Here is a 15,129-nt window from a genome sequence, read left to right on the forward strand (position 1 = left end):
GCTCGAGTTATGAGATTTCCCTAGTCATGAGAGATTAGTCTCTGATTAAATTTAACAGCCTAAGAGAAAAGGCTTATAGATGTTGATATTTACAGTTCTTCAAATAAAATGGACAGATTATTTTCAATCTCCCTTTGGTAAGACCCACCAGTCCAGCAGCCCTGCCCAAGCACACAGATCTTCTGGTCAACTTTTTAATGTATCACTTTTCTTCCCCTTTTTCTTTTTTTTCTTTTTCTTTTTGGCCATGCGGCTTGTGGAATCTTAGTTCCCTGACCAGGGATCAAACCCACGCCCTTGCCAGTGAGAGCAGAGCGTCCTAACCACTGGACCGCCAGGGAGTTCCCAGTGTCTCACTTTTAAATTTAAGCTAAAGATCACTTGATATTTGAGAAAGTTTGAAACATGAAAGACAGAAACCAAAAGAGACAAATAACAACAACATAAAATTGTCATAGAGACAAGTGAGGATATTCCATTAATAAAATAAAGACAGGGTGCAATAAAAGGAGTATTCAGAGAATAAGAAATAACTTTTGGAAATTAAAAGTATGACAGCAGAAATAAATGAATTGGGAGAGGGTTTGGAATATGAAGTTGAATAAATCTTATAGGAAGTCAAAGAAAGGCTATGAAATGAAAAATAAGAAAGGATCATTCTAAGCAGTTCAACATCTGAAGAGTAGGGCTTACACGAAAAGAGAATAGAGACGATGGAAGGAAAGAGTCATTAAAGAAACAGTGAAAACAAATTCCTAGAACTGAAGGACACAGGCTTCTCGATTGAAAAACTCATTTGAGTGCCCAGAGCTAAGAATGAAAAAGGAGACATCCTAAAGCATATCATTGTGGGGAGAAAAAAAGAAGAAAAGCCTGTAGGCAAAGGAAAACAAAAACAAAACCAACTCCAAACTGATTATATATAAGAATAGAAATCTGATTCTACACTAGAAGCTAGAAGAGGATGAAGCCACACCTTTAAAATTCTGAGATGAATTTATTTCCAGCTGAGAATTTATATCCAGAAAAGTTATTAATCAAATAGAGGGGTAGAATAATGGCATTTTCCTGTATGAGAAGTCTCGATTTTTTTACTTTCCTTTCTGAGCATCGTTTCCGAGGAAGCTACTATGGATATATTCCTCCAAATTTAGGTAGTGAATTAAGACAGAAATGGGGCTTCCTAGGTGGCGCAGTGGTTAAGAATCCACCTGCCAATTCAGGGGACGCGGGTTTGATCCTTGTTCCAGGAAGATCCCACATGCCACGGAGCAATTAAGCCCATGCACCACAACTACTGAGCCCGTGTGCCACAACTACTGAAGCCCATGTGCCTAGAGCCCGTGCTCCGCAACAAGAGAAGCCACAGCAATGAGGAACCCGCACACCACAATGAAGAGTAGCCCCTGCTCGCAGCAACTAGAGAAAGCCTGCAGCAATGAAGACCCAACACAGCCAATAAATAAATAAATAAATTTATTAAAGAAAAAAAAGATGGTTTTGTTAAAAAAAAAAAAAGACAGAAAAAAAATGGATTCTTCCTTTAAGCTCAGAGAGCAACCAGCTCAGGTTGGAGTAGGAGAACAGAAATTTCCAGAGGGAAGAACTTCAAAAAATTATTAAAAAAAAAAAAAGAACTGTTGAAAAGTCGAGGGTTAAATTAGTGATAGGTACATAGAAAATTGAGCAAATTAACAAAAGAGTCAATAGTGGACTCTAGAAATGACAACTAAGGAATGTACGTAAAAGGAATTAATCATAACACACCACATGGCTCCCTGGTTCAGCTGTGAACAATAATTTATCTGGTCATGATACTGTCACTTCTGGTGCTGACTTAATAAAGAAAGAGTATAAAGCTATCAGGAGAATGTGGGAAGGAGAAGAGGTATGTGGGATGTGGTAAAAGAGACCTAAATCCTTATTTTCTGTAATAGGAAGTCAGTGGATAAGATCTAACATTGAAAAAGTAGAGCCGTACAAGCATGCTATTTAGACACACTGATGTAACTCCAGAAATGGATAAAAGACTTGAAAGTCGTTGCATTTGAGCAGCAGAAATTAGGGGTGTGGAGGGGTGGGACCGGGCCTGAAGTCACCTCCGCGCAGGGCTTCGCGCCTCGCCGTGTATCCAGATTGGCACCTGAAATAAGCACAGTGGAAACGGAGGGACCTTTTGCTGTAGAGGATATAGGAACACCAGGAGCACCTTCCTTTGGGGAGTCTGCACATGGCAGTGGCAGAAGGACTTCCCTTTTCTGGTTCTCTGAAAATAACATACCGCTTCTCTTTTCGTCAGAACCTGTGTGTTCAGGGCCAGCTCAGATTTCATTTCGGCTCTTTTATCGCAAGAGCTCGGCCTAGCTCTCCCCTGATGCTGGAGGGGAGGTGGCCCAGTGTGTGGAGCTCTGGGTTAGACACTCACCAGCTCTGCGCCTGGGCTAGATACTTAAGCTCTGTTTCCTCATTTGAAAATGGAGAAAACATTCCTTGCCTCATAGGAGTGTGTAAGGAATAAATGAATAATTTAGTACAAAAGTGTCTGGCACAAAGTCCTTGCTAAAAAATTTAAAGGAAAAAAAAAAGAAGTCACCCCGGATGACCCTTAGTCAAGGACAGGAACCCCATAATGCTGGGGCCAGTCACCACCGATGAACCATCTGGAAGGGGCAAGAGCTCGGGGAGGGAAGGACCGGGACGGAAATGATGCAGAAAGTCTGCTGATTTTAGCCGTTCTTGCTGTATTTTGGGTGCCGTGCCTTCTGATCGGACTGCAGGGCTGGGCAACCTTGTGGAGACCCAGATCCTGGAATGTTTTAGGCCCAAGGATCGATAAAAGCTCTTAGCTTACTTAGCTTCCCAGTCCAAACACAATCAGAAGAATCACTCACATCCCAGATAATGTGGGTGAACGGATCCAGGGTTAATAGGATGATCTTTTATCCCAAGGCTCCTGTGTGCCTTGTGGCGATTGCTCACTTAAGTCAGGGACCTGGGTCCAGGGCCCTAACTCTGTGACAAGCTAACCCATTGTCTGACTCGAAACTGAGCCCTTTAGTAATGGTCTTGCCAGGAGGATACGTACCTGCAAGGATGCTGGGGTGTGAAGTTCTTAGGGTGTGTTCTTGGCTCATTTTATGAACTTCCTTAGTTCTGGGCAGGGTCTCTAGATCCTGGCTCTGGTCAGGGTCAGGGCCTCAGACAGTGTACCTCTGAAGGAAACACTTGCTGGGGGCATGGGGGAGTTTATGAGGTCAAGGCAGCCTGTCCTTTGTCTGCTCTCTTCCTTAGAGTCATGTTTGGGTGCTTCCGGGTCTGACTGAGCACAGAGGAGGAAGGGGATTAGCTGAGGAGCTGCCAGGGGCTGTAAGGTGTGGGGACCGTGCGGGCAGGAGTGGTGGCAGGGAGAGATCAAGCAGAGAATAGGCCCTGAGTATGAGGAAGGAGGTGGGTGAGTGAAACTTCGGCTGGGGGAGAGTAGTGAAACTACCTCTTGATGTCAAGCCAGTGGCCCTTGTGGGGTAGGAAGGAGGTGAGGGAATAGAAGTGGTGTCCTGCATTAAATGGGCGCTGTGTTAAAACTACAAGGAAGCACGTGAGTATATAGGGGGTTCAGGGAGAAGGGGGGATGCAAGGAGACTCTGGGATCAGATGAATGTGTAACACCCATAGGGTGTTAGGCAGTGTTGGTACAAGCCACTTAATAGAATATTCTTATAACACAACAGAAAAACCTGAAGTTTCTACAGCTCTGCTGTTGTTTATTTCTCATGTTTCTGCAATGCACAAGTTATACTTGCAATCCAGAACTGTCCTTTCCCGTTGTCTCATCTATCAAAAGCCCAGCCACAAAGTTTGGAAGGAGGTTAAAAAAAAAAGGCTTTTGAGCAGCCACGATGGACGGCTAGAGCCCTCTCACAAAGCCACTCATGGGATCATGGACAGCCCCTCTGGTCTCCCAGTCCTGTGAGGTGTTAGTGAGTCAGAGGCAGCTGGGACCCTAGGGCCGCTCTAAACCAAGCTCTTCAGGGGTCTATTGAAGGGTTTCAGGGATGCTTACAGGAACAAAAATAGGAAGTACAGAAGAGCCTCCCAGCTACTAGAAAGTTCCCAGGAATCTGCCTTCGCTGGGAGTGCATGGTTTCCTGTTTGCCTCTCCGCAAACAGGCCTCTGCCCTGTTCCGTTTGTAGACCAGCTTCCTTTCCTTCTGCAGGGCCCCATAGCCCCATTGCCTGATCTTGTGCGTGGCCTTTGCTTCTCACATTATGCCCACTCCCTTTCTTTTAAGCCCTGGGGTCTACCACCAGCTCCCTTATTTGAGGGAGCTGCTTTCATTTGTTTATTTATTTATATTGATGTACAGTTGATTTACAATGTTGTGTTACTTTCTAGTGTATAGAAAAATAGATCAGATATGTGTGTGTATATATATGTGTATATATATATATTCTTTTTCATATTCTTTTCCATTATGGTTTCTTAGAGGATATTGATTATAGTTCCCGATGCTATACAGTAGGACCTTGTTATTTGTCTATTTTATATATAGTAGTTTGTATCTGCTAATCCCAAACTTCTAATTTATCCCTTCCTTCCTCCCTCACCTCCCTTTCCTCTTTTAACCATAAATTTGTTTTTTTGTGTCTGTGAGTCTGTTTCTATTTTGTAAAGAAGTTCATTGGTATCATTTTATAGATTCCACATATAAGTGATATCATGTGATATTTGTCTTTCTCTGTCTGACTTACTTCACTTAGTTTGATAATTTCTAGCTCTATCCATGTTGCTACCAATGGCATTATTTCATTCTTTTTGGTGGCTGAGTAATATTCCATTGTGTGTGTGTGTGTGTGTGTGTGTGTGTGTGTGTGTGTGTGTGTGTGTACACACCATATCTTTATCCATTCAACTACTGATGAACATTTAGGTTGCTTCCATATGTTGACCATTGTAAATAGTGTTGCTGTGAACATTGGGATGCATGTATCTTTTTGTTTTGTTTTCTTTTTCTTTTTTTTTTACCTCTTTATTGGGGTATAATTGCTTTACATTGTTGTGCTAGTTTCTGCTGTACAACAAAGTGAATCAGCTGTATTTATACATATATCTCCATATCCCATCCCTCCTAAGACTTCCTCCTACCCTCCATATCCCACCCCTCTAAGTCATCACTGATCATCTAGTTGACCTCCCTGTGTTATGCAGCAGGCTCCCATTAGCTACCTGTTTTACGTTTGGTAGTGTATATATGTCTGTGCTACTCTCTCACTTCATCCCAGCTTCCCCTTTGCTGCCCCCCCCACCCCTCATGTCCTCAAGTCCATTTTCTACATGTGCATCTTTATTCTTGCCCTGTCACTGGGTTCATCAGCACCATTTTTTAAGATTCCATATATATGCGTTAGCATACGGTAATTGTTTTTCTTTTTCTGCCTCACTTCACTCTGTATGACAGACTCTAGGTCCATCCACCTCACTACAAATAACTCAATTTCATTCCTTTTTATGGCTGAGTAATATTCCATTGTATACATGTGCCACATCTTCTTTATCCATTCATCTGTTGATGGGCATTTAGGTTGCTTCCATGTCCTGGCTATTGTAAATAGTGCTGCAGTGAACATTATGGTACATGTTTCTTTTTGGATTATGGTTTTCTCAGGGTATATGCCCAGTAGTGGGATTGCTGGATTGTATGGTAGTTCTATTTTTAGTTTTTTAAGGAAGCTTCATACTGCTTTCCATAGTGGCTCTACCAATTTACATTCCCACCAACACTGTAGGAGGGTCCCTTTTCTCCACAGCCTCTCCCGCTTTTATTATTTGTAGACTTTTTGATTCTGGCCATTCTGACCAGTGTGAGGTGACACCTCAGTGTAGTTTTGATTTGCATTTCTCTAATAACTAGCAATGTTGAGCATCTTTTTGTTTGCCTGTTGGCCATCTGTTTATCTTCTTGGGAGAAATGTCTATTTAGGTCTTCTGCCCATTTTTTAAACTTAAAATTTTTTTTTTGCTATTAGGTTGTATGAGCTGTTTGTATATTTTGGAAATTAAGCCTTAGTGGTTGCATCGTTTGCAGATATTTTCTCCCAGTCTATAGGTTGTCTTTTCTGTTTTTTTATGGTTTCCTTTGCTGTGCAAAAGCTTATGTTTGATTAGGTCCCATTTGTTTATTTTTGCTTTTATTTCTGTTGCCTTGGGAGGCTGACCTAAGAAAACGTTGCTATGATTTATGTCAGAGAATGTTTTGCCTATATTCTCCTCTAGGAGTTTTATGGTGTCATATCTTATATTTAAGTCTTTAAGCCGTGTTGAGTTTATTTTTGTGTATGGTGTGAGGGAGTGTTCTAATTTCATTGATTTATGTATGGCTGTCCAGCTTTCCCAACACCACTTACTGAAGAGATTGTCTTTCCCCCATTGTACAGTCAGTTGCTTTTAGGTCAAAATTCCACCATTTGTCCATAAGCAGAGGCCCAAGTGTGTGAGTGGGTGAGGTAGCTGCAGGGTAGACAGGTAGAAAGACTTGCCTATTTGAGTAACACTGGAGGTCTGCAAGTCATCTTCCAAAGGACTTAAAAAACACAAGTGCAACCCTGCATTTCCTCATTAGTCTGCAGATTGCTGTGGCTGGAGTGTACCATGGGGGGAGTGATGTGGGGGGAGGTGGCCAGCTGGGAAGAAGCATGAGACTTGGGTGCCCAGGGTCTTTGCCTGGGTCACAGGGCCACAGAAATCCATGTATTCTACGTAGACAAGTTACTTGGTGAATTATCCATTTCTTACTGAAGGTTTGTCCTGGAGCAAAAGGCAGGTTATGAGGGGCTGGCTAGAGAGAGATGGAGAGTGGGGACCTCCTTCGTGTTAATGAGACAGGTGTGGCAGCAGCCCAGTAGTCCCCTCATCCTGGGGGGCACTTTGCTCCTGTTCCCTGGGGAAGGCTCCTTACTGGCAGGCTTCCAGGTGCCCACGAGGTCAGCTGCATTTGCAGGTAGAGACCACTTCCTAGCCTGGCCCACTTTTCCCACAGTTGCTCTGGCTCCCGGTGGTTTGTTGGCATTAATTATAGACAGCAGCGAAGTGCCCAGATGCCACAAGTGGCTTTTTATTTTTCCATCTCACCTGATGCCTTTGTTGTTTGCTCTATTCTGCCCTGAATCTTTGTGAAATCTTGACATTTACACCCCCTCGAATGGCTCACCTCATTTTTAGTTTTATCTGATGTCAGTTCCCATCAGCATCTGTGGTCTCATGGCACAGCTCTTGTTTCTCTTAGCATCTCAGGGTCTCTTTCTCCTGGACACCATCCTTGCATATCACCACTCCTTCTCTCTTCCTCAGTGGATTTCTCACTTTTTCCGTCTTTACTCGTTCTTACTCAGGCCCCTCCCTCCCCCCAAAAAAAGCTTGATTAGGGGAGCTCATTTTCTCATTACGGATCTTGTCTTAGCCTTGGGCTGAGCTGAGTGTGAGCATGAAATATGAAAACTCAGACTTCCAGAACTCTAACTTATTTCCACTAGAAATGTTACATGTGGTGAGCAAGAACGTGGGTGAGGGAGGGACTGGGGGAGGAGAGGAGCCTTAGAGGAATGGGCACAGTTCTCCCCTGCTGGGTGTTTATGTGGTGCGGTAGTCCTGGAGATAGCCTGCCAAGACTGTTCAAAAGCCTGAGAAATTTGGAAACTCTTTGACCCTGCAATTTGACTTGTAAGACTGTATCTTAAGGAAATAACCATGGATTTCCCCCAAAGATTTAGTTTTAAGTACTATTTGAAACTTGCAAAAAAAGTTGAAGATGACTTAATTGTCCAGCCTTTGGGTACAGGGGAATATACTATAGCTATTAAAGTGATGCTGCAGAAGGCTACTTAACCACGCCTAGCTTTATTGGATCTCTGTAAAAAATCCAGATAATAAAATAAAACCAGGAAGGGGGGAGTTCCCTGGTGGTCCAGTGGGTAAGACTCCATGCTTCCAATTCAGGGGGCCTGGGTTCAATCCCTGTTCAGGGAATTAGATCGCGCATGCCGAAACGAAAGATCCCTGCGTGCCACAACTAAGACCCAGTGCATCCAAACAAACAAATAAATATTTAAAAAAAAACAAAACAACCCAAGAAACAAAAACCAGGAAGGGTGTGTTATCTTTAGTTATCTTGGGTGGAGAAGAGTGGGTAACTTTTTTCCTTCTTTTGACAATTATATTTTCTAAAATTTCTAGATTAAACATACATTTCTTTGGCAGTAAGAAAAACAACAATTACTTTAAAAACAAATGCTGCCCACCCAGATAACAATAATAATATACAGGTTGAAAACTTAGGTTTAGGTAAAAATGATCCCTCAGTAAATTAGGAGTTGAATTCACATTTGTAACATTATAAACAATATACTATAGGTCAAAGGGAGACTGTGAGCAAGTTGGATGTATTTGTTGCTGGAAATCAGTTGTCCACAAGCCTTAGCTAAACACAAGACTCAGGGCCAGAACTGTTGTTTTCTCACTCTTGCTTTTCTTACCCATAATAGCAAATAGCACAAGGATGAAGTGATTGTAGTAGAGTTTGCTTTGCTTCATCTGCAGCTCACTCTGAAATTGCTCAGCCCCCGAAGGAGTAGGTCTGGGTGAACAGATGGCCAGCGTGAGCCCTTGGAAGGAGGCTGGAGTTCTGGAAGGGGCTCTGAAGTGGCCAGAGTGACCAGGGGTGGGAGGAGCAAGGGTGTTTACCCTCCTGCGTGTATTAACATATGTGCCTCTGATGCTCAGCCACCAACTTGGCTTTGTTTTTTTTCCTCCTTCCTGCAGGCAGAGTAGAGTGAATTGTGTAGAGATCTGCAGAGAGCAGCTCAGAGAAAGCAGTGACATCCTGGACCGCAGCTGAAATGAACTGACCCACTTGAGCCTGCCCATGCCGTGGGGCAAGGCCTCTGTCCCAGCACTGAGGTAAGAGCCCTCGAATCCCAGCTTGGGGACAGAGACGACAGAATGTCTCCTGTTGTGGGGTGGTGGAAACCTCCTCCTCTCAAGGTCAGTAGAGAAAGGGCAGTTGTTTCTGGTTCAAACCATTGGCTTCCACCTCAGCCCAATCGGAGGCAAGGTCATTTGGTGGCCAGAGAGGTTCTGATTTTTCAGAGCAGGTCTTTTGGAATCTTAAGAGGAAGTTGTATTTTCTCAATGGCTGGTGAAATTTGTACTTCAAAGGAAATGAACTTATCCTCCAGGTAAGACTGCACCAGATTCAGGGGAATGCTTAATGTTGGTGCACCTGCTCTGTTCTGCAAGGGAAGTCAAGCTTTTAGGTAACACACACACTCTCTTTTTCTCTCTCTCCTACCTAAGAAAGACAGAGTGACAGAAATTATGTGGGGAGATTATTAAAAAACATTCCACTAAGCTCACTAAAAAATGACTTTAATTACCTAGATATCTTCTGATTATAAAGGTAAAGTGGAGAAACAATGATAGGAAGAAAAGAAAACACGCCTGAAATCCTACCCCTGTTAACAGTCCTTCAGGTAGTTTTCATTAAGGTGACTCTTTAAGCCTCTAAAGCATGTTGGCTCTTTCTACATGAAGGTAGAGAGGGGAGGCAGAAAGAAAACTCAAGTAGGAGCCAGGAGAACTTGCCTCTTGTCTGGAGGCTTTTCAGAGCTGATTTTGAAATATTCAGAAATTTTGCAGACTGGTTGTTAAAGGTTGTTGGCAACTTGAAATTGGCTATGGTGGGAAGATTGACACCACAGAAATTAGCCAGTGTTGCACACCAGGGCTTTTTTGTTTTGGAGATTCAGATTACCAGCACACCCCTGGTTCCAAGGATTGCTCCACCCCCGATAGGCTGGGGGGTGCGGGACAAGTCATTTCACCTGTGACTTTCTCTCATCCCTCTGCTTTCGCTCCTGCGAACAGTAGGTGCTCAATAACTATCAGTTGAATAAATGATAAGACTGAGTTTCTGTTCTTATTATCCCATAAGGTGAGGGTCCCATAAGACAGTGAAAATGAAATGTTTTGCATGTTGTGAATTTCCTTGGCTATGGAGGGAGGGGCCTTCACTGATTGATAAACCTTGGTTTATTGATGGAGAGAAGTTGGCTGGCAGTTCCCTTTTTGACTCTCGCCTCTTGGGAAATCTGTGACTCACTGACACCCTTTCAGAAGGGCAGAGGAAACTCTCCATTTACTGACCCACATCTGGGGCAAATATCCTTCCTGGAAAAATCAAGAAGTCAGGAGAAGTGTGCAAAGGAAGCCCCGGCCCTGCTGGGTGTGAGAGGCAGGGCTGAAATCAGCGCTTTGGTCTCACCAGCTCTGATGGGTGGGGGTGGGTGGGGGTTAGAGGAGCAGGGACACTTCCTGCCAAATGTGAAATGTGAACAAAAGCCTCTTTCTTCAAGGCCCTGCTGTCAGCAGATTAGCTAATTAATTTAGCATACTGGAGTCCCAGCCCCTGCCCTCTCCCTCTGCTTTCTGAACCTCCTGGCTCCTTCTTCGTACTTCCTTTAAGTATCCTGCAGGAGGAGATGGGGAGAAGGCAGGGCATCAGTGAAGCACCAGGGTACCTGCCATGGAGAACTGTAGCTTGGAAAATGATAAAAGTGGAAACGATTATGGAGGCCACCGAGTCGCACACTTTCATTTTAAGAAGCTGTGGTCGTGCAGCTGTGGTTATTGGTGCCTGAGGGGAAGGTGTGTGCTCCAGGGGAGGGAGGGACATGGGCTGGTGAGATGGGCACCTGCTCGCTGGACCTCTGTGTGCGCCTGGCAAGGGGTCGTGTGGGTGTCCTCCACCCGTCCTGCCTCCCCCTCCTCAGCCCCTCCCCTGTATCTGCTGTCCCAGCCCCAGTGCTCTTCATGATATGCCTCTCTGGTGCACCTGGAGTTAAGTCCTCTTCCCCATCAGGGGCTTGGCTTTCTGGGTTAGTGAAACCAGCTGAGGAGATGTTATCTGAGGACCTTGAAGATATATATATACACACGAGGACGGGTGGGGAAGGGGGTTGATGAGCCCATGATGCTGTGCTTGTGCTCTGTCTGCCTGGGCTCATTTAATTCTGCAGAGACCTAACGAGGTGGGTATTTCTACCTCCACGTGGCAGAGGCAGAAATTGAGTCTCAGAGATAAAAGAGAATTATGTGCCCAAGATTTCACAATTGATAAGCAACAGAGATGTAAACTCAGCCTGTCTGTGCCCGCTGCAGCGTCTGCAGCGTCTGCAGCGTCTCAAAGGTCGTGAATGTTCTTTACAGCAAGGACTGCCCCCCAGTACTTGTTCCCCCAGGGTCCTTTTTCTCAGGGAACATCATTCTCTTTCTGAGGCTATGGGAACATCTGCAGCTCAAAGGGCTCGGAGCTTTACAAAAGGCTTCACTGTTCCTTTCAAATCCCAATGGCTGTTCCCTGTGCAGTAAGATAGCGGCGGGGGTGGTGGGCGTGGCAGGCATCCATAGAGTCCTTTGGCCCAGTCCCCTCATTCACGGGACGCCCCAGGCAGTAAGGAGGATGCTCCTGGCCCCAGGCCTCTCAGACAGTGAGAAGCAGGGGCCTTCTCTGCCGCTGCACTCTCAGTGCTCTTTGCGGGGGAATGCACCAAGTTAGATCTGTTTGGTTTTCCTCCATGTTTAAGCAAGAGATTATTCTTCTGGCAAGAGGGATTCAATTCATTTTTATAGATATGAGCTAAAAGCCTACTCTGTACCCAGACAAATATCCTGGCCTGTTTGGGCAGGAGATTCTGGCCCGGCCTTGGGCACATGGATGTGACAAGGCACAAGGGGAGGAGCTGCCTACGTCAACACCGTACATGACATACCTTAGCGTGTCATCACTCAGCTCCAACCTTTCCTGCAGTAATTCTAAAGGGAGAAACTGTGTCTCAGATTGCTCCTCGTGCCTAAGGTTCCCAGACTCCCTGAAAACGGGAGACCAGTGCAGCAAATGGTGGGTCAGGGTCTTTGGAAGATCCTGGCAGAGGGGTTGGGGCAAGAGGAGGAGGTGGGGCGGCTGCGTGAGCGATTTGGGTGGGCGCTCAGTGGGCTGGGTGTGTTTGCGGAGCTGGGGTCCACAGGGGAGCGGAGTGTACAGTTTTGTAGATAACCTAGTATCCTTTTCATCTGTGGCACCTGATCAACTTCAGAAGGAGGAGGGGCTCACTTCAGCAGGGCCCAGTGAATCAGGGCTGAAAGAGTTCCCTGGAGAGCTGGTTAGTTGGCCTTCACACCTTTTATCTGAGGGAAGGGGGGCCCCAAAAGGGGAATGGTCTTATCTGTGACACAAGTGGAGCTGGAGTCTGTTCTGAATGTCTGGTCAGGGTCCATCCCATCAAACCACTCTGGATGCAGAGGGAAGAATGTTTTGGAGAGGAGGTGCAGCCCACTCTCTGCCTTGGCCTGTCTGGCCCAGTACCTGTGACCGGTTGGGTTTGGTTGTTGGAGGAATTTGTGGCAATGGCAACCTGGAAGGGAGAGGGTGTCAGCTCAGTGATGCTGGAGGTTACCCTTCTTCTTTCAGATCCTTCCTAGAGGCCATGCTGAGGCCAGGGGGCTTCATGATGGAAAGTCACCATTGTGGGAAAGCATCACAATGCAGAAGAAAGTGCCCCAGCTTGGAGGACATTTGATCTGGGTTTAAGCCTGGCTTGACTATAGCTGCATGACTACCTGGCCTTTATGACTCAGTTTCCTCATATATAAAATGGGCTGAATAATACCTACCCTGAAAGAAGATTAATAATTATTTTTATAACATTCTTCCCACAAAGTAGATGCCTATTAAATACCAAACATTTTTGTGTATTTTATTATTAATTACTTTTTATTTTTATTGTTTATTTATTTATTGGCCGTGCCGACTTTTGTTCCCCAACCAGGGATCGAACTCTTGCCCCCTGCAGTGGAAGCATGGAGTCTTAACCACTGGACTGCCAGGGAAGTCCCTATTTATTTTTTTATTGAAGTATAGTTGATTTACAATGTTGTGCCAATCTTTGCTGTACAGCAAGGTGACTGAGTTGTACATATATATATATATATATATATATATATATATATATATATACACATTCTTTTTTTTTTTTAATTTTTTTTATTTTCCAGGAGATTCTTTATTTTAATGTTCTTTTCCAGGAGATATAGTTCCCTGTGCTATACAGTAGAACCTTGTTGTTTATCCATTCTAAATGTACTCATAATAGTTTGCATCTACCAGCCCCAAGTTACCGGTCCATCCCTCTCCTTCCCCCCACCCCCACTCTTGGCAACCACAAGTCTGTTCTCTCTGTCTGTGAGTCTATTTCTGTTTTGTAGATAGGTTCGTTTGTGCCATATTTTATTTTATTTATTTATTTTTAAAAATTTACTTTTATTTTTTTTGGCTGTATTGGGTCTTCATTGCTGCACGTGGGCTTTCTCTAGATGTGGGGAGCAGGAGCTACTCTTTGTTGTGGTGTGCAGGCTTCTCATTGCAGTGGCTTCTCTTGTTGTGGAGCTAGGGCTCTAGGCACGAGGGCTTCAGTAGTTGTGGCATGTGTGGCTCACAGGCTCTCGAGAGCAGGCTCAGTAGTTGTGGTGCATGGGCTTAGTTGCTCTGTGGCATGTGGGATCTTCCCAGACCAGGGCTTGAACCTGTGTCCCCTGCACTGGTAGGCAGATTCTTAACCACTGCACCACCAGGGGAGCCTTGTGCCATATTTTAGATTCTACATATAAGTGATATCATATGGTATTTGTCTTTCTGTTTCTGACTTCACTTAGTATGATAATCTCTAGTTGCATCCATGTTGCTGCACATGGTATTATTTCATTCTTTTTTTTTGGCTGAGTAGTATTCCATTGTATATATGTACGACGTCTATATTCATCTGTAGATGGACATTTAGGTTGTTTCCATGTTTTGGCTCCAGCCATTTTTTTCATGCAGCTCTATTGAGGTATAACTGAGAGACAAAAACCTGCATATATTTAAGTTGCACAACTTGGTGAGTTTTGACATATGTATACACTTGTGAAATTCTCTCCATAAGTCAAGTTAATGAATATCCCCTCAAGTTTCTTCCTTCACCTAATCCCTCCCTTCTGCCCCTCTCTATGTCCTGCCTCCTGTTCCTAGGCAACCACTAATCTGCTTTATGGCTATAGATTGGTTTTCATTTTCTAGAACTTTACATAAATTAGCATAATACAGCATATGCTCTTCTTACACTCAGCATAATTATTTTGATATTCATCCGTGTTTGTGTATCAACAGTTCATTCCTTTATTGCTGAATAGTGTCCCATTATATGGAAATAATGATTTGTTTTGATTCTTTTGGGGTGAATACCTAGGAGTAGAAGGCTGGGTTGTATGGTAGGTTATGTTTAGCTTCTTAAGAAGCTGTCAAACCTTTTTTAGAGTGGTTGTACCAGTTTCTATTCCCACCAACAGTGTATGAGAGTTCCAGGTGCTTCACTTCCTTGTCAATGATTGGTGTGGTCAGTCTTTAATTTTAGCTATTCTTGTAGGTGGGTGGTGATATCTCATGGTTTTATTTGCATTTCTCTGAAGATTAATGATGTGGACCATCTTGTCATGTGCTTATATGGCATCTGCATAACTCCTTTGATGAAAGGTCTGTTCAGATCTTTTGTTCATTAAGAAAAAATTGGATTGTCTTCCTATGATTGGATTGTAAGAGTGCTTTATGTGTTCTACAGACAAGTTTTTTTACTGGAGACTTTGCAAATACAGTTTCCAATTCTGTGGCTTGCACATGGTAGGAGATAGTGGCACATAAACTAAGAATTACAGTTCGGTTGACTAGTGCTGTGCTCAGGAAGTACAAAGGAAGATCAGAGTAATCTCAGGATGGGAAGTCAGGGAAGCTTCCAGGAGGTAAAGGTATGTGAATTGGGTCTTAAAGGAAATTGTAAGTTAGCTAGGCAGGGGAAGGGCCGTCTAGGTAGAAATTTGTATGTGCAAAGGCATGGAGATACAGAATGTCATGGTGCATGCCAAACCATAAGTCATCTGATTGGAGTGCTGGGATTTTTGGAGTAGAGGAATGTGGGCTGGAATCCTAGATGCCTCTTACTAGCTGTGCTCCTTTTTTATTTATTTATTTTTAACTTTTAATTTTGAAACAA

At 44.1% G+C, this 15,129-nt stretch overlaps 1 protein-coding gene across 5 annotated transcripts in view; it reads left to right on the forward strand.

Annotated features, from left to right (window-relative positions):
• ST6GAL1 (ST6 beta-galactoside alpha-2,6-sialyltransferase 1) overlaps positions 1-15,129 on the forward strand; it is a 133,565-nt gene that overhangs the window by 21,914 nt on the left and 96,522 nt on the right. For all 5 annotated transcript variants that reach the window (XM_057739039.1, XM_057739038.1, XM_057739037.1 and 2 more), the window contains one exon: positions 8,813-8,950. The gene's annotated coding sequence lies outside the window, so the exon portion shown is untranslated. The remainder of the gene's footprint in view (positions 1-8,812; positions 8,951-15,129) is intronic.

The sequence above is a fragment of the Hippopotamus amphibius genome, chromosome 6, assembly GCF_030028045.1.
Source record: "Hippopotamus amphibius kiboko isolate mHipAmp2 chromosome 6, mHipAmp2.hap2, whole genome shotgun sequence".
NCBI classification, from domain to species: domain Eukaryota; kingdom Metazoa; phylum Chordata; class Mammalia; order Artiodactyla; family Hippopotamidae; genus Hippopotamus; species Hippopotamus amphibius.